This window comes from Zea mays, chromosome 2 (genome assembly GCF_902167145.1).
Source record: "Zea mays cultivar B73 chromosome 2, Zm-B73-REFERENCE-NAM-5.0, whole genome shotgun sequence".
Classification (NCBI taxonomy): domain Eukaryota; kingdom Viridiplantae; phylum Streptophyta; class Magnoliopsida; order Poales; family Poaceae; genus Zea; species Zea mays.
This window is the reverse complement of record NC_050097.1, coordinates 192016005-192035956: the sequence shown is the minus strand read 5'-3', so window position 1 is coordinate 192035956 and position 19952 is coordinate 192016005.

Below are 19952 nucleotides of genomic sequence, written 5' to 3'. Positions count from 1 at the left end.
TCTCATATGCCTAATTCTCCACTTCACTCAACCACAAACAAAAGAGTGCATAATCCGGCATGATGCAACAAACAAAAGTAGTTCTAGGTTTTGGTTGCACAAGATGTCGAGCTAATTCTCGCTATAACTTTTGAAAATATCAAGGCTTGGCGAGAAGAAAAGGGAAAAAAGGAAAGAGTAACGCCTGAATTTGGTGAGAGAAAAGAAGAAAAAATTCTACCCCCAAATTCAGGGCGTTACATGGAGATTCCTCGCAAACGGGAAAAAGAGAAAAGGAAGAAAAGTCATGGTATTCAAGTTGATCATTGGAACACTTGAAAGGGGTTGAGTGCAACCCTCGTCCATTGGGACGCCACAACGTGGAAGTAGGCAAGTGTTACTTGGCCGAACCACGGGATAAAAATCGCGTGTTTCTTGTGTGCTTTACCTTTGATCATCTGTGTTCACAAGAACTCATTTCAAGCTACTTAGCCGTTCTAACTTACATAACAAAGTTTTGTGGCTATTAGTGTTGAATTTTACAGGATCACCTATTCACCCCCCTCTAGGTGCTCTCAATTGGTATCATAACCGTTCTCTTCACGTAAGGGACTAATCGCCCGAAGAGATGGATCCTATGGGAAAGGGGATGGTGGTCAACGACAAGGAAAATGAGTCCTTCCTCAACGAGCCTAGAGATGACAAGCCCACCGACTCTGGCTCAAGTCACAAGAAGAAGAGGCGCATCAAGAAGATCATCTACTACGACAGCGATGAATCTTCTTCTTCACCAAGAGACGACGACGATGGCGACCCCTCTTCAAAGAAAAAGACAGTTAATCAAAATTACTCTTTTGACTATTCTCGCATGCCGTACAATACAAATGCACATCTACTCTCTATTCCACTAGGAAAACCTCCACACTTTGATGGAGAGGACTACTCATTTTGGAGTCATAAAATGCGTAGTCATCTATTTTCTCTCCATCCTAGCATTTGGGAAATAGTGGAAAATGGGATGCATTTTGATAGCACTGATAACCCTGTATTCATTAATGAACAAATTCATAAGAATGCCCAAGCTACTACTGTCTTGTTAGCTTCGCTTTGCAGGGATGAATACAATAAAGTTAGCGGCTTGGACAACGCTAAGCAAATCTGGGATACCCTCAAGATCTCACATGAGGGAAATGATGCCACCATGATCACAAAGATGGAACTGGTGGAAGACGAGCTAGGGAGGTTTGCCATGATCAGGGGAGAAGAGCCAACTCAAACATACAACTGGCTCAAGACCCTGCTCAATAAGATTAGGAGCTATGGAAGCACAAGATGGACGGACCACGATGTCGTCCGACTAATGCTAAGGTTATTTACCGTAATTGACCCCCATCTTGTCAATCTTATTCGTGAGAATCCTAGGTACACCAAGATGACGCCCGAGGAGATTCTTGGGAAGTTTGTGAGCGGGCGCATGATGGTGAAGGAGGTTCGATATGTGGACGATGCACTAAACGGTCCACTACCCGTCTACGAACCTCAACCTGTGGCACTTAAGGCTACTAGCAGCAGGGAGACGCTAGCAAGCAAGGTGGCACAAGTGGAGGTCGCGGGCCTCAACGAAGATGAGATGGCGCTTATCATCAAGCGCTTCAAGACCGCAATGAAAGGACGCAAGGAGTACCCCAACAAGAACAAAACAAGGGGAAAGCGCTCCTGCTTAAAATGCGGTAAGACTGGTCATTTCATAGCACAATGCCCCGATAATGATGATGACCAGGATCAAGAAAAGCACGGGAAGAGGGAGAAGAAGGTCTACAAGAAGGCGAAGGGCGAGGCACACCTTGGTAAAGAATGGGATTCAGACTGCTCTTCATCCGACTTCGACGATGAAGGACTGGCAGCCTCGGCCTTCAACAAATCTTCGCTCTTCCCAAACGAACGCCACACCTGCCTCATGGCCAAGGAAAAGAAGGTGAGTGTTCGAGATTCCCTCAAGTACTCTACTTCTAGTGATGAAGATTCTAGTGATGATGAAGTAGATTATACTGATTTATTTAAGGGCTTAGATAGAGCTAAAGTAGATAAAATCAATGAGTTGATTGATGCTCTAAATGAAAAGGATAGATTGTTAGAAAAGCAAGAGGACATTTTATATGAGGAGCATGATAAGTTTGTTAGTGTGCAAAAATCTCTTGCTTTAGAGATTAAAAGGAATGAAATGCTATCTTCTGAATTATCTGCTTGCCATGAAACTATGTCTGGTTTAAAGAGTGTAAATGATGATTTACATGCTAAGCTAGAGGAAGCAAATAAATCTAGTTCATGTGTAGAGCATGTTAGTATTTGTAATAGATGTAAGGATTTTGATATTGATGCTTGTGATGAACACCTTATGTCTATTACCAAATTAAATGATGAGGTGGCAAGTCTTAATGCTCAACTTAAGACTTGCAAAATTAATTTTGATCAATTAAAATTTGCTAGGGATGCCTACACTGTGGGTAGACACCCCTCTATTAAGGATGGACTTGGTTTTTGAAAGTCGCATAGAGGGGGGTGAATAGGCAAATCTGAAATTTACAAACTTAAGCACACACTACAAGCCGGGGTTAGCGTTAGAATTAAATTCGAGTCCGAAAGAGAGGGCGAAAACAAATCACAAGCGAATAAGAACAGATGACATAGTGATTTGTTTTACCGAGGTTCGGTTCTTGCAAACCTACTCCCCGTTGAGGTGGTCACAAAGACGGGGCCTCTTTCAACCCTTTCCCTCTCTCAAACGGTCACTTAGACCGAGTGAGCTTATCTTCTCAATCAATCGGGACACTAAGTCCCCACAAGGACCACCACACAATTGGTGTCTCTTGCCTTGATTACAATTGAGTTGGAAACAAGAAAGAAGGAAGAAGAAAAGCAATCCAAGCGCAAGAGCTCAAATGAACACAAATGTCTCTCTCACTAGTCACTAATTTGTTTGGAGTGATTCCGGACTTGGGAGAGGATTTGATCTCTTTGTTTGTGTCTTGTATTGAATGCTATAGCTCTTGTATGAGGTTTGAAGGCTGAAAACTTGGATGCCATGAATGGTGGGTGGTTGGGGGTATTTATAACCCCAACCACCAAAATAGCCGTTGGTGAAGGCTGCTGTCGTATGGCGCACCGGACAGTCCGGTGCGCCACCGGACACTGTCCGGTGCGCCAGCCACGTCACCCGATCGTTAGGGTTCGACCGTTGGAGCTTCTAACTTCTAGGCCACCGGACAGTCCGGTGGTGCACTGGACAGTCACTATTCACTGTCGGTGCGCCTTCTGGCGCTGCTCTGACTCCTGAGCGTGTAGGCGCGCACTGTTCACTTTTACTGTTCCGTTGCAGACGACCGTTGGCGCTGTGTAGCCGTTACTCCGCTGGCACACCGGACTACACCGAACAGTCCGGTGAATTATAGCGGAGCGGCTCCCAGAATTCCCAAAGGTGGCAAGTTCGGAGTTGGGTTCCCTGGTGCACCGGTCTGTCCGGTGCGCCAGACCAGGGCAGCCTTCGGTTGCTTAGCTCCATTCTTTTTGAACCCTTTCTTCGAACTTTGTATTGGTTTATTGTGAATCTTTGGCACCTGTAAAACTTATAATCTAGAGCAAACTAGTTAGTCCAATTGTTTGTGTTGGGCAATTCAACCACCAAAATTATTTAGGAAAAGGTGTGAGCCTATTTCCCTTTCAATCTCCCCCTTTTTGGTGATTGATGCCAACACAAACTAAAGCAAATGTATAAGTGCAGAATTGAACTAGTTTGCATAAAATAAGTGCAAAGGTTACTTGGAATTAAACCAATATACATCTCATAGGATATGCATGGATGTTTTCTTCTATTTTAACATTTTGGACCACGCTTGCACCACATGTTTTGTTTTTGCAAATGTTTTGGAAATTCTTTTTCAAAGTCTTTTGCAAATAGTCAAAGGTATATGAATAAGATTTTGAGAAGCATTTTCAAGATTTGAAATTTTCTCCCTCTGTTTCAAATGCTTTTCTTTTGACTAAACAAAACTCCCCCTTAATGAAATTCTCCTCTTAGTGTTTAAGAGGGTTTTAGATATTAATTTTGAAAGGGGTTATACCAATTTGAAAATTCTATCAAAAATAAGATACCAATTGAAAATGATACCAATAGAAAACAACTTTCTTTTAATACAAATTTGAAAGACTTCATTTTTGAAATTGGTGGTGGTGCGGTCCTTTTGCTTTGGGCTAATACTTTCTCCCCCTTTGGCATGAATCGCTAAAAACGGATACTTGTGAATGAAATATAAGCCCTAGTAAAACTTTCTCCCCCTTTGGTAAAGAATATGTGAGTGAAGATTATACCAAATTGGAGAGCGGTGCGGAGTGACTGCGAAGGATGAATAATTCGATGGAGTGGAGTGGAAGCTTTGTCTTTGCCGAAGACTCCATTTCCCTTTCAATCTATGACTTAGCATGAAATGCACTTGAAAACACATTTGTCATAGCACATGAAAGAGATGATTAAAGGTATATAAATGAGCTATGTGTGCAAAATATCAATCAAAATTTCTAGAATCAAGAATATTTAGCTCATGTCTAAGTTTGGTAAAAGATTTCTCATCTAATGGCTTGGTAAAGATATCGGCTAATTTATCTTTGGTGCTAACATATGCAATCTCGATATCCCCCCTTTGTTGGTGATCCCTCAAAAAGTGATACCGAATGACTATGTGTTTAGTGCGGCTGTGCTCAACGGGATTATCCGCCATGCGGATTGCACTCTCATTATCACATAGAAGAGGAACTTTGGTTAATTTGTAACCATAGTCCTTAAGGGTTTGTCTCATCCAAAGCAATTGCGCGCAACAATGGCCTGCGACAATGTACTCAGCTTCGGCGGTAGAAAGAACTACAAAATTTTGTTTCTTAGAAGCCCAAGACACCAGGGATCTTCCCAAGAACTGGCAAGTCCCTGATGTGCTCTTTCTATCAATTTTACACCCTGCCCAATCAGCATCTGAATAACCAATTAAATCAAATGTGGATCCCCTGGGGTACCAAAGGCCAAACTTAGGAGTATAAACTAAATATCTCAAGATTCGTTTTACGGCCCTAAGGTGAACTTCCTTAGGATCGGCTTGGAATCTTGCACACATGCATACAGAAAGCATAATATCCGGTCGTGAAGCACATAAATAGAGTAATGATCCTATCATCGACCGGTATACCTTTTGATCTACGGATTTACCTCCCGTGTCGAGGTTGAGATGCCCATTGGTTCCCATGGGTGTCTTGATGGGCTTGGCATCCTTCATCCCAAACTTGGTGAGTATGTCTTGAATGTACTTCGTTTGGCTGATGAAGGTGCCCTCTTGGAGTTGCTTGACTTGAAATCCTAGAAAATACTTCAACTCCCGCATCATAGACATCTCAAATTTTTGAATCATAATCCTACTAAACTCTTCATAAGTAGATTTGTTAGTAGACCCAAATATGATATCATCAACATAAATTTGGCATACAAACAAATCATTAGCAATTGTTTTAGTAAAGAGAGTAGGATCGGCTTTTCCGACTTTGAAGTCATTAGAAATAAGAAAATCTCTTAGGCATTCATACCATGCTCTTGGGGCTTGCTTGAGCCCATAAAGTGCCTTAGAGAGTTTATAGACATGGTTAGGATACTCACTATCTTCAAAGCCGGGTGGTTGCTCAACATAGACCTCCTCCTTGACTGGTCCATTAAGGAAGGCACTTTTCACGTCCATTTGATAAAGCTTAAAGCCATGGTAAGTAGCATAGGCAAGTAATATACGAATTGACTCAAGCCTAGCTATGGGTGCATAGGTTTCACCGAAATCCAAACCTTCGACTTGTGAATATCCCTTGGCCACAAGTTGGGCTTTGTTCCTTGTCACCACACCAGGCTCATCTTGCTTGTTGCGGAAGACCCACTTGGTTCCTACAACATTTTGGTTAGGACGTGGAACTAAATGCCATACCTCATTCCTTGTGAAGTTGTTGGGCTCCTCTTGCATTGCCAACACCCAATCCGAATCCCTTAATGCGTCTTCCACCCTGTATGGCTCAATAGAAGACACAAAGGAGTAATGTTCACAAAAATGAGCAACACGAGATCGAGTGGTTACCCCCTTTTGAATATCGCCGAGGATGGTGTTCACAGGGTGATCTCGTTGTATTGCTTGGTGGACTCTTGGGTGTGGCGGTCTTGGACCCTCATCATCTTCCTTGTCTTGATCGTTGGCATCTCCCCTTGATCATTGTCCTCCTCTTGAGGTGGCTCATCTTCTTGATCTTCATTTTCATCCTCTTGAGCTTGATCCTCATCTTGGGTTGGTGGAGATGATTGCATTGAGGAAGATGGTTGATCTTGTGCTTGTGGAGGCTCTTCGGATTCCTTAGGACACACATCCCCAATGGACATGTTCCTTTGTGCGACGCATGGAGCCTCTTCATCATCTAGCTCATCAAGATCAACTTTCTCTACTTGAGAGCCGTTAGTTTCATCAAACACAATGTCACAAGAAACTTCAACTAGTCCAGTGGACTTGTTAAAGACTCTATATTCCCTTGTGTTTGAATCATATCCTAGTAAAAAGCCTTCTACAGCCTTAGGAGCAAATTTAGATTTTCTACCTCTTTTAACAAGAATAAAACATTTGCTACCAAAGACTCTAAAATATGAAACATTGGGTTTTTTACCGGTTAGGAGTTCATAAGATGTCTTCTTGAGAATTCGGTGAAGATATAACCGGTTGACGGCGTAGCAGGCGGTGTTGACCGCCTCGGCCCAAAACCGATCCGAAGTCTTGTACTCATCAAGCATGGTTCTTGCCATGTCCAATAGAGTTCTATTCTTCCTCTCCACTACACCATTTTGTTGTGGGGTGTAGGGAGAAGAGAACTCATGCTTGATGCCCTCCTCCTCAAGGAAGCCTTCTATTTGTGAGTTCTTGAACTTCGTCCCGTTGTCGCTTCTAATCTTTTTGATCCTTAAGCCGAACTCATTTTGAGCCCGTCTCAAGAATCCCTTTAAGGTTTCTTGGGTTTGTGATTTATCCTGCAAAAAGAATACCCAAGTGAAGCGAGAATAAGCATCCACAATAACTAGACAGTACTTACTCCTGTCGATGCTTATGTAAGCGATCGGGCCGAATAGGTCCATGTGGAGTAGCTCAAGCGGCCTGTCAGTCATCATGATGTTCTTGTGTGGATGATGAACACCAACTTGCTTCCCTGCTTGACATGCGCTACAAACCCTGTCTTTCTCAAAATGAACATTGGTTAGTCCCAAAATGTGCTCTCCCTTTAGAAGCTTATGAAGATTCTTCATCCCAACATGGGCTAGTCGACGGTGCCAGAGCCAACCCATGTTAGTCTTAGCAATTAAGCAAGTGTCGAGTTCAGCTCTATTAAAATCAACTATGTATAGCTGACCCTCTAACACTCCCTTAAATGCTACTGAATCATCACTTCTTCTAAAGACAGTAACACCTAAATATGTAAAGAGACAGTTGTAGCCCATTTTACATAATTGAGAAACAGAAAACAAATTGTAATCTAAAGAGTCTACAAGAAAAATATTGGAAATAGAATAGTCAGGAGATATAGCAATTTTATCCAATCCTTTGACCAAACCTTGATTTCCATCCCTGAATGTGATGGCTCGTTGGGGATCTTGGTTTTTCTCATAGGAGGAGAACATTCTTTTCTCCCTTGTCATGTGGTTTGTGCACCCGCTATCAATAATCCAACTTGAGCCCCCGGATGCATAAACCTACAAAACAATTTTAGGCCTTGTTCTTAGGTACCCAAACGGTCTTGGGTCCTTTCACATTAGAAACAAGCACCTTGGGTACCCAAACACAAGTCTTTGACCCCTTGTGTTTGCCCTCAACATATTTGGCAACTACTTTGCCTGATTTGTTAGTTAAAACATATGATGCATCAAAAGTCTTAAATGAAATGTTAGGTTCATTTGATGCAATAGGAGTTTTCTTCTTAGGCAATTTAGCATGGGTTGATTGCCTAGAACTAGATGCCTCACTCTTGTACATAAAAGCATGATTAGAGCCAGAGTGAGACTTCCTAGAGTGAATTCTCCTGATTTTGTGCTCAGGATAACCGGCAGGGTATAAAATGTAACCCTCGTTATCCTGAGCCATGGGAGCTTTGCCCTTAACAAAGTTAGACAATCTTTTAGGAGGGGCATTAAGTTTGACATTGTCTCCCTGTTGGAAGCCTATGCCATCCTTAATGCCAGGGCGTCTCCCACTATAGAGCATGCTTCTAGCAAATTTAAATTTTTCATTCTCTAAGTCATGCTTATTAATTTTAGCACTAAGTTGAGCTATGTGATCATTTTGTTGTTTAATTAAAGCTAGGTGATCATGGATAGCATCAACATTAATGTCTCTACATCTAGTACAAATAGCAACATGCTCAACGGTAGATGTAGAGGGTTTGCAAGTATTTAGTTCAACAATCTTAGCATGTAAAATAGCATTATCATCTCTAAGATTGGAAATGGAAACATTGCAAACATTTAAGTCTTTAGACTTAGCAATTAATTTTTCATTCTCATTTCTAAGGCTAGCAAGATAGGCATTCAATTTATCAATCTTAGCAATTAAACTAGCATTATCATTTCTAAGATTGACAATTGAATCATCACAAATATTTGACTTCTCAACCTTAGCAATCAAATTAGCATTCTCAATTCTAAGGTTGGAAATAGAGTCATGGCAAGTGCTTAGCTCACTAGTTAATTTTTCATTTTTCTCTACCTCCTGAGCATAAACATTTTTAGTCTTTACATGCTTTTTGTTTTCCTTAATAAGGAAGTCCTCTTGGCTATCCAAGAGTTCATCCTTCTCATGAATGGCACTAATAAATTCATTCAATTTCTCTTTTTGTTGCATGTTAAGATTGGCAAAAAGAGTAAGCAAGTTATCCTCATCATCACTAGAATTTTCCTCATCACTAGAGGTTGCATACTTAGTGGAGGATCTTGATTTTACCTTCTTCTTCTTGCCGTCCTTTGCCATGAGGCACTTGTGGCCGACGTTGGGGAAGAGAAGACCCTTGTTGATGGCGATGTTTGCGGCGTCCTCGTCGGAGGAGGAGTCGGTGGAGCTCTTGTCGGAGTCCCACTCCCAGCAAACATGGGCATCGCCGCCCTTCTTCTTGTAGTACCTCTTCTTTTCTCTCCTCTTTCCCTTCTTGTCATCGCCCCTGTCACTATCACTAGATAATGGACATTTAGCAATGAAATGACCGGGCTTACCACACTTGTAGCAAACCTTCTTAGAGCGGGGTTTGTAATCCTTCCCCCTCCTTTGCTTGAGGATTTGGCGGAAGCTCTTGATGATGAGCGTCATTTCCTCGTTGTCGAGCTTGGAGGCGTCGATGGGGATCCTACTTGGTGTAGAGTCCTTCTTTTCTTCTTCCGTCGCCTTAAATGCGACGGGTTGCACCTCGGATGTTGAGGTGGTGCCTTGCTCGATGATTTTCTTGGAGCCTTTGATCATCAATTCAAAGCTCACAAATTTTCCTATCACTTCCTCAGGAGACATTAGTTGATATCTTGGATCACCACGAATTAATTGTACTTGAGTAGGATTAAGAAATACGAGTGATCTAAGAATAACCTTGACCATTTCATGGTCATCCCATTTGGTGCTACCGAGGTTGCGCACTTGGTTCACCAAGGTCTTGAGCCGGTTGTACATTGCTTGTGGCTCCTCTCCTTGGTGAAGCATGAAGCGACCGAGCTCCCCCTTGATCGTTTCCCTCTTAGTGATCTTGGTCACCTCGTCTCCTTCGTGTGCGGTCTTGAGCACGTCCCAAATCTCCTTTGCACTCTTCAACCCTTGCACCTTATTATACTCCTCTCGACTTAGAGAGGCGAGGAGTATAGTAGTGGCTTGGGAGTTGAAGTGTTGGATTTGTTCGACCTCCTCCGAATCATAATCCTTGTCCCCCTTCTTTGGTACCTGTGCTCCATACTCAATAATGTCACATATGCTTTTGTGGAGTGAGGTTAGGTGATGCCTCATTTTATCACTCCACATAGAATAATCTTCACCTTCAAACATAGGTGGTTTGCCTAATGGAACGGAAAGTAATGGAGTGTGTTTTGAAATACGAGGGTAGCGAAGGGGCATCTTACTATACTTCTTGCGCTCATGACGCTTCGAAGTGACGGAGGCCGATTCTGAGCCAGAGGTGGAGGGTGACGAAGAGTCGGTCTCGTAGTAGACCACCTTCTTCATCTTCTTCTTTTTGTCACCCATCCGTTGGGACTTGATGGAGGAAGAGGATTCCTCCTTGTGCTTATGGGCGGACTCCCTCAAGTGTGTTCTCCCCGAGCTTGCGGACTTGTCGCCGGTCCCGATCTCCCTCTTGGCGGATGCTCCCGACATTACTTCGAGCGGTTAGGCTCTAATGAAGTACCGGACTCTGATACCAATTGAAAGTCGCCTAGAGGGGGGGTGAATAGGCAAATCTGAAATTTACAAACTTAAGCACACACTACAAGCCAGGGTTAGCGTTAGAATTAAATTCGAGTCCGAAAGAGAGGGCGAAAAAAATCACAAGCGAATAAGAATGGATGATACGGTGATTTGTTTTACCGAGGTTCGGTTCTTGCAAACCTACTCCCCGTTGAGGTGGTCACAAAGACGGGGTCTCTTTCAACCCTTTCCCTCTCTCAAACGGTAACTTAGATCGAGTGAGCTTCTCTTCTCAATCAATCAGGACACTAAGTCCCCACAAGGACCACCACACAATTGGTGTCTCTTGCCTTGATTACAATTGAGTTGGAAACAAGAAAGAAGGAAGAAGAAAAGCAATCCAAGCGCAAGAGCTCAAATGAACACAAATGTCTCTCTCACTAGTCACTAATTTGTTTGGAGTGATTCCGGACTTGGGAGAGGATTTGATCTCTTTGTTTGTGTCTTGTATTGAATGATATAACTCTTGTATGAGGTTTGAAGGCTGAAAACTTGGATGCCATGAATGGTGGGTGGTTGGGGGTATTTATAACCCCAACCACCAAAATAGCCGTTGGTGAAGGCTGCTCTCGTATGGCGCACCGGACAGTTCGGTGCGCCACCGGACACTGTCCGGTGCGCCAGCCACGTCACCCGACCGTTAGGGTTCGACCGTTGGAGCTTCTGACTTCTGGGCCATCTGACAGTTCAGTGGTGCACCGGACAGTCGCTATTCACTGTCCGGTGCGTCTTCTGGCCCTGCTCTGACTCCTGCGCGCGCAGGCGCGTACTGTTCACTTTTACTGTTCCGTTGCAGACGACCGTTGGCGCTGTGTAGCCGTTACTCCGCTGGCACACCGGACAGTCCGGTGCTACACCGGATAGTCCGGTGCTACACCGGATAGTCCGGTGAATTATAGCGAAACGGCTCCTAGAATTCCCGAAGGTGGCAAGTTCGGAGTTGGGTTCCCTGGTGCACCGGACACTGTCCGGTGCGCCAGACCAGGGCAACCTTCGGTTGCTTAGCTCCATTCTTTTTGAACCCTTTCTTTGAACTTTGTATTAGTTTATTGTGAATCTTTGGCACCTGTAAAACTTATAATCTAGAGCAAACTAGTTAGTCCAATTGTTTGTGTTGGGCAATTCAACCACCAAAAATGTTTTCAAAAGGAAACCAAGAACTTAACAAGCCAAAAGGCTCCCGTTCTCAACAAGGAGAAAGGGAAGGCTCCTATGGCTAGTAGTTCTCAAAAATGTCATGCTTACATTTATGATAGAAAATTTGCTAGAAATGCTCATTATAATAGGGGTTATGATGCATTTAATTCACATGCTATGTTTGCTTCTAGCTCTACTTTTGTGCATGGTAGAAGTAAACCTAGGAGAAATCATGTTATGCATCATGTGCCTAGGAAAGTATGTAGTGAACCTTCTACTATTTACCATGCTTGCAATACTTCGTTTGCAATTTTTTGTAAGAATGAGAAAGTAATTGCTAGGAAGTTGGGATTCAAATGCAAGGGAGATAAGACTTGTATTTGGGTTCCAAAAGCAATTGTGACTAACCTTGTAGGACCCAACAAGAGTTGGGTACCTAAAACCCAAGTGTAAATTACCTTGCAGGTTTATGCATCCGGGGGCTCAAGCTGGATTATCGACAGCGGATGCACAAACCACATGACGGGGGAGAAGAAAATGTTCACCTCCTACATCAAGAACAAGGATTTCCAGGATACGATCATCTTTGGAGATGGGAACCAAGGCAAGGTTAAAGGCTTAGGCAAGATAGCCATCACCAACGAGCACTCCATTTCAAACGTATTTCTAGTAGAGTCGCTTGGTTACAACCTCCTGTCTGTAAGTAAATTGTGCCACATGGGCTACAATTGTTTGTTTACAAATTTTGATGTTTCTGTCTTTAGAAGGAGTGATGATTCATTAGCATTTAAGGGTGTATTAGACGACAAACTCTACTTAGTTGATTTTTCGAAAGAGGAGGCCGATCTAGATGCATGCTTAATAGCTAAGACTAGCATGGGCTGGCTATGGCATCGCCGTCTAGCACATGTTGGGATGAAGAACCTTCATAAACTTCTAAAGGGAGAACATGTGTTAGGACTAACCAATGTCTGCTTCGAAAAAGATAGACCTTGTGCAGCTTGTCAGGTAGGGAAACAGGTGGGAAGCACTCATCACAGCAAGAATGTGATGACAACGTCAAGACCACTGGAGCTTCTCCACATGGACCTCTTCGAACCCGTCGCCTACCTTAGCATCGGGGGAAGTAAGTATGGTCTTGTAATTGTAGATGACTTTTCCCGCTTCACTTGGGTGTTCTTTTTGCAGGATAAATCAGAAACCCAAGGGACCCTAAAGCGCTTTCTAAGGAGGGCTCAAAATAAATTTGACTTCAAGGTGAAAAAGATAAGGAGCGACAACGGGTCCGAGTTCAAGAACTTACAAGTTGAGGAGTATCTTAAGGAGGAAGGTGTCAAGCATGAGTTCTCCGCTCCCTACACACCATAACAAAACGGTGTGGTAGAGAGGAAGAACAGGACGCTTATCGACATGGCGAGGATGATGCTTGGAGAGTTCAAGACGCCCGAGCGGTTTTGGTCAGAAGCTGTGAACACAGCTTGCCACGCCATAAACCAGCTCTATCTGCATCGTCTCCTCAAGAAGACCTCCTACGAACTCCTTACCGGTAACAAACCCAATGTATCTTACTTTCGTGTATTTAGGAGCAAATGCTACATTTTGGTGAAGAAAGGTAGACATTCCAAATTTGCTCCCAAAGCTGTAGAAGGGTTTTTACTAGGATATGACTCAAATACAAAGGCGTATAGAGTCTTCAACAAATCATCGGGTTTGGTTGAAGTCTCTAGCGACGTTGTATTTGATGAGGCTAATGGCTCTCCAAGAGAGCAAGTTGATTTTGATGATATAGATGAAGATGATGTTCCGACGGCCGCAATACGCACCATGGCGATTGGAGATGTGCGACCACAGGAACAACAAGAGCAAGATCAACCTTCTTCCTCAACGATGGTGCATCCCCCAACTCAAGATGATGAACAGGTTCATCAAGAAGAGGCATGTGATCAAGGGGGAGCACAAGAAGAACAAGTTATGGAGGAAGAAACACCACTTGCCCCTCCAACTCAAGTCCGAGCGACAATTCAAAGGAATCACCCTGTCGATCAGATTCTGGGTGACATAAGCAAGGGAGTAACTACTCGCTCAAGATTAGCTAATTTTTGTGAGCATTACTCCTTTGTCTCTTCTATTGAGCCTTTCAGGGTAGAAGAGGACTTGCAAGATCCGGACTGGGTGTTGGCCATGTAGGAAGAGCTCAACAACTTCAAGAGGAATGAAGTTTGGAGCTTGGTGCCACGTCCAAAGCAAAACGTTGTGGGACTCAAGTGGGTGTTCCGCAACAAGCAAGATGAGCACGGGGTGGTGACAAGAAACAAGGCTCGACTTGTGGCAAAAGGTTATGCCCAAGTCACAGGTTTGGATTTCGAGGAGACTTTTGCTCCTGTTGCTAGGCTAGAGTCTATGATAATATTATTAGCCTATGCCGCTCACCACTCTTTCAGGTTGTTTCAAATGGATGTGAAGAGTGCTTTCCTCAATGGGCCAATCAAGGAGGAGGTGTACGTGGAACAACCCCCTGGCTTTGAGGATGACAGGTACCCCAACTATGTATGTAAGCTCTCTAAGGCGCTCTATGGACTTAAGCAAGCCCCAAGAGCATGGTATGAATGCCTTAGAGATTTCTTAATTGCTAATTCTTTCAAGGTTGGGAAAGCCGATCCCACTCTTTTCACTAAGACTTGTGACGGTGACCTTTTTGTGTGCCAAATTTATGTCGATGACATAATATTTTGTTCTACTAACCAAAAGTCTTGTGAGGAGTTTAGCAGGGTGATGACTCAAAAGTTTGAGATGTCAATGATGGGCGAGTTGAACTACTTCCTTGGGTTCCAAGTGAAGCAACTCAAGGACGACACCTTCATCTCCTAAATGAAGTACACTCAAGATCTTCTCAAGCGGTTTGGGATGAAGGACGCCAAGCCCGCGAAGACACCTATGGGAACCGACGGACATGTCGACCTCAACAAAGGAGGTAAGTCGGTTGATCAAAAGGCATACTGGTCTATGATAGGGTCATTACTTTATTTATGTGCTAGTAGACCGGATATTATGCTTAGCGTATGCATGTGTGCTGGATTTCAATCCGGCCTAAGGGAATGTCACCTTGTGGCCGTTAAGTGGATTCTTAGATATTTAGTCTCTACGCCTTGCTTCGGGATCTGGTATCCAAAGGGGTCTACCTTTGACTTAATTGGATATTCAGACTCCGATTATGCTGGATGCAAGGTTGATAGGAAGAGTACATCAGGGACGTGCCAATTCCTAGGAAGGTCCCTGGTGTCTTGGAGTTCAAAGAAACAAACCTTCGTTGCCCTATCCACCGCTGAGGCCGAGTATCTTGCCGTAGGACAGTGTTGCGCGCAACTACTTTGGATAAGACAAACCCTCCGGGACTTTGGCTACAATCTGAGCAAAGTCCCACTCCTATGTGACAATGAGAGTGCAATCCGCATGGCGGATAATCCTGTTGAACACAGCCACACTAAGCACATAGACATCCGGCATCACTTTCTGAGAGACCACCAGCAAAAGGGAGATATCGAGGTTTTCCATATTAGCACCGAGAACCAGCTAGCCGATATCTTTACCAAGCCATTAGATGAGAAAACCTTTTGCAGGCTGCGTAGTGAGCTAAATGTCTTAGATTCGCGTAACTTGGATTGATTTATAGCATACATGTGTTTTATGCCTTTGATCAAGTTACTTTATGCAACTATGAAATTTGTTGATTATTTATGGTGCTCAATGTGCAAGGGATCCCCGGACCTCACAAGTCCATGTGTGAATGATGCACATATGTAGGGGGAGAAGTGCTACAACTTGACACTTTGAGACTAACCTTTGTGTTTAAGTGTACTTGATGTAGTCTCAAAGATACGTTGAAAGGGAAAAAGTGAACTTGGATCATGCAAAGACTTCCACTGCACTCCGGTATTAGTGTACTCACCTCCAAGTTCATTCTTATGCTCTTATTGCCTTTTTGCTCTTAATTGACATTTTTGGTGAGGCAATGGGGTTAATAGGCCAAAAATGATCCCGTTTTGGTGCTTAATGCCAAAGGGGGAGAAATTAAGGCCAAAGCAAACGGATCAGCTACCACTTGTGAATTTTGAAACCAATAGAGTTAGAACTTTTGATTTGTCAAAATACTCTTATTGCAAAATTTTGTCTCTCTTATGGGGAGAATTTATGATTATGGGAAAAGGGGGAGTTTTTGGATCTAAATCAATTTCACTCTTGGAATATCTCTTTTATGTTCAAACAAGTGAGTTTGATTTATAGTTAGGAAAATGAATTGATTTGCAAAAACAGACCAAGTGGTGGCAAAGAATGATCCAAATATGCCAAATTAGAATAAAAAACAATTTGGTCTTCAATTTGAATCGATGTTGCATGTTTTGCATTGCTTTTTGATGTGTTGGCATAAATCACCAAAAAGGGGGAGATTGAAAGGGAAATGTGCCCTTGGGCCATTTCTATAATATTTTGGTGATTAAGTGTCCAACACATAATGAGTGAGATATTATGTGCCAAATAAGCAAAAGGTGCAAATCATGTAACAAGGTACGTTTATAGACTTAGTACATAGTTTTGAGTACTAATATGTTTTGTCTAAGTACTAGAAACAGAGAAAAGAAGAGAAGAAAAGAAATGCAAAAGACTTGGCTTGGTACAACCAAAATCTAGCTCGGTCTGGCACACCGGACTGTCCGATGGTGCACCGGACAGTGTCCGGTGCGCCAGGCCAGCCTCCGGTGAACAGGCCACTCTCGGGAAAGTTTAGCGGCGTATGGCTGTAATTCACCGGACTGTCAGGTGGTGCGCCGGACTGTCCGGTGAGCCAACGGCCGCCAGCGCAACAGTCGGCCGAGCAATCCACGGGCGACGCGTGGCCCGCGCCAACGGTCGGCAGGGGGCACCGGACTGTCCGGTGTGCACCGGGCAGTGTCCGGTGCGCCAACTGCCACGGCTCTGCAACGGTCGTCTGCGCCAGAATAGGAAGGAGATCGCGCACCGGACATGAACATTGGTTGTCCGGTGGTGCACCGGACAGAAGGCAAGGATAGCCTTCCTTGTTGGCCTCCAACGGCTCCTAGCTGCCTTGGGGCTATAAAAGGGACCCCTAGGTGCATGGAGGAGCTACTCAAGCATTCACTAAGCATTCTAAGTCTTACACACTCCGTCTCCGCGCACTTGATCGATCGTGTTAGTGATTTGAGCTCCGTTCTAGTTGTGAACTCTTTGTGCTTCATTTTGAGCTCAAGTCTTGGCTTGTGTTCGTGTGTGTGCTACGGATTTGTGTGTGTTGCTCCCCAACCTTACTCTTGTGTTTTCATTGTGATCTTTGTTGTAAGGGCGAGAGACTCCAACTTGTGGAGATTCTTCGCAAACGGGAAAAAGAGAAAAGGAAGAAAAGTCATGGTATTCAAGTTGATCATTGGATCACTTGAAAGGGGTTGAGTGCAACCCTCGTCCATTGGGACGCCACAACGTGGAAGTAGGCAAGTGTTACTTGGCCGAACCACAGGATAAAAACTGCGTGTCTCTTGTGTGCTTTACCTTTGATCATCTGTGTTCACAAGAACTCATTTCAAGCTACTTAGCCGTTCTAACTTACATAACAAAGTTTTATGGCTATTAGTGTTGAATTTTACAGGATCACCTATTCACCCCCTCTAGGTGCTCTCAACACCATTTAAATTATGTCAAAACACTAGCAAAAAATATAAATCCAAATGATCGTATTGATTATCAAACATCAAAACTAAATTATGAAGGGGCATTTGCATGGTTGTCCCTATTCATGGCTCTAACTTCACTTTTACTACTATTTTTCCAACTTTACTTCGTTGCCCCTCTTTTTTAAATGAAACATTTGTTTACCGCTATTCTGTTATAAACACATAACCGTGTTAACTCAGCCCATAAAAAAGATGTTCATACCCTTACGCTATTGTCACTCTTATTATCAATTGTTTGCAAATTTTTCTCCACTTTGATGTAAAAGTTTAGAGTATAAGAATGACATAAATCCAACTATAAATTTGAAAATTAATTATTTGAAATTCAAAATTTCAAATGTTTCAGATGAAACTTGTGTTTAATTCAATATTTGAATTATTTGAAAATAAATTTTATTTTTCAAAAAATCAAAATTACTTTTAAAAAATGAAATTTATTATAAAATTTTAATTCGAAGTAAGATTTAAAAAATTCAATTATTTTATCAAAATCTCAAAACTTTGAATTTTGTGAATTAAATTCAAATTGAAATAAATTTTGAAGTTCATTTTAAAATAATTCAAATTCTAAAAATTTGAATGAAATCATAAATTTAATTCGAAGTATTTAAAATAATTGATTTGCAAAATTATGGTCGCATTTATATCATACTTATACTCTAAGTTTTTATACTAAAGCGGGGACAAATTTGCAAATTGTTGATAATAAGAGGGAATTGTGCAAGGGTATGAATATTTTTTTATAGACTCAGTTTCAATGTTATGTGCTTATAATGGAATAGGGTGTTATATGCTTATAATGGAATAAGGTGTTATGTGCTTATAATGGAACATGGTTAAATAGAGGTTTCATTTAAAAAAAGAGGGGCAACAATGTAAAGTTTGAAAAACAAGCGTAAAAATAGAGTTAGAGTCATAAGTATGGCAATCATGCAATTGTCTCAATTATTAAATAGATATCCATCCATCTTTGTTACATGATCCGGATCGAAAGGTGCCGCCACACTTATGTAATAGACCTGATTATGGGCCACTCGATTCGAACAATTCGATCCGACCAGTCCGAAAAAACTCGATCCGACCAATCCTACAAGCAGATACGGCCTATAGTTTTTGATCCGCAACAATCCACGAGCTAGGTATAAGACGTGATTTTTGATCCAAAACCTAACCCAACCCAACTCGAAAAAACCCGACCCAAAGCCCACCCGAAAAAAATCTGACCCGATGTACCTAATAGGAAGGCACGTACCAATTTAACCCGACGCTATACATGAGTCGGATACGGACCATGCCAAACCAGCCACGAACCAAGCCGACGTTTGAACACATAATGACATAAGTAAACAATTAAAAAATAACCTGAAATGCCAGATCATTGCAGAGTTATTACAGCAACATTATGTCGCTGACATGTCTCCATCAATTTAGGTTTCAGGATGCGTTTCACTTCCCATCGTGCTCCATCGACAGAGGGCCACCTTTTGACCGGCCACGCACATTATTTTCAGCCTATGGGCCTGAGCTCCAGGACAAAAAAACACGGCGACCGCCCTGTCCTGTCAACGGTGCATAGCTCACGCCTGTCGATGGGGGCCTTTTCTCCGAAACGATGGTCCAGCCATGGGGCATTACGGGTGACCAAATGCCGCCATGGCTGGCTGGCCGGAGCTCTGAGCTCTAGTTAATTGCAGCATATTTAGCTGCCATCCAGACAAAGGGGAGTGACTCTGATTCCAAATGACAAAGAGGGAGTGCACTCTGATTCCAGATGACCTGAAATGCCACTCCTGTAATAAACTGTTAAAAATAACATGAAACGCCAGATCACTGCAGAGAGTTATTACAACAACATTATTTCACCAAGGTCATTAACGACCCATATCTTAAGGATAAATGTAAAAAGACATCAGAGACGTATCTTGGTGAAATAATGTCTCTAGCATTGTTTTTTGTATCTAAGATACGATTACACTCATACAATCTACATAAATGAGTTTTATTTTGAGAGGTGTTAGTCTAGTGAATAAAATATAAGAATTAGATATATTAGGCTATATAAACTAGTTTATTAGATATATCTAGTGTTTAAAAAACCACAATATAATATGTAAGTTATACATATCATAACGTGCCTCCATTAAAAGAGGTTTCAAACTATGTTTTACTTCTATCGTGTCCATGGAACGTCGAAGTTCGAACAGAGGGCCACCTTTTGACCGGTCACGCACTCAGGCACATTAAAGAAGTTTAATAATATTGCTTTTAATAGGTTTTATAATATTACCGTGTCATACATAATCAAGCAAAAGTCTAGTTATATGTTTCATGATACAAATGGTATATTTAATACTTGGTTTACTATCACTCTTACGAATTGTCTTGAAGTTCACGAGGAGACCAACTTTAACTTGCTATTAGCGAGTCGGCTTGCTTCCATTCTCTTTTTTTTACGTCACCCTAAATCTTCTCTGAGCCTGCCCTGTCAGCCGCAGCGTGGTCACGCTAAGGCTATCATCTAAAGGTCTATATAAAATATTGTTTTATACTATAAATT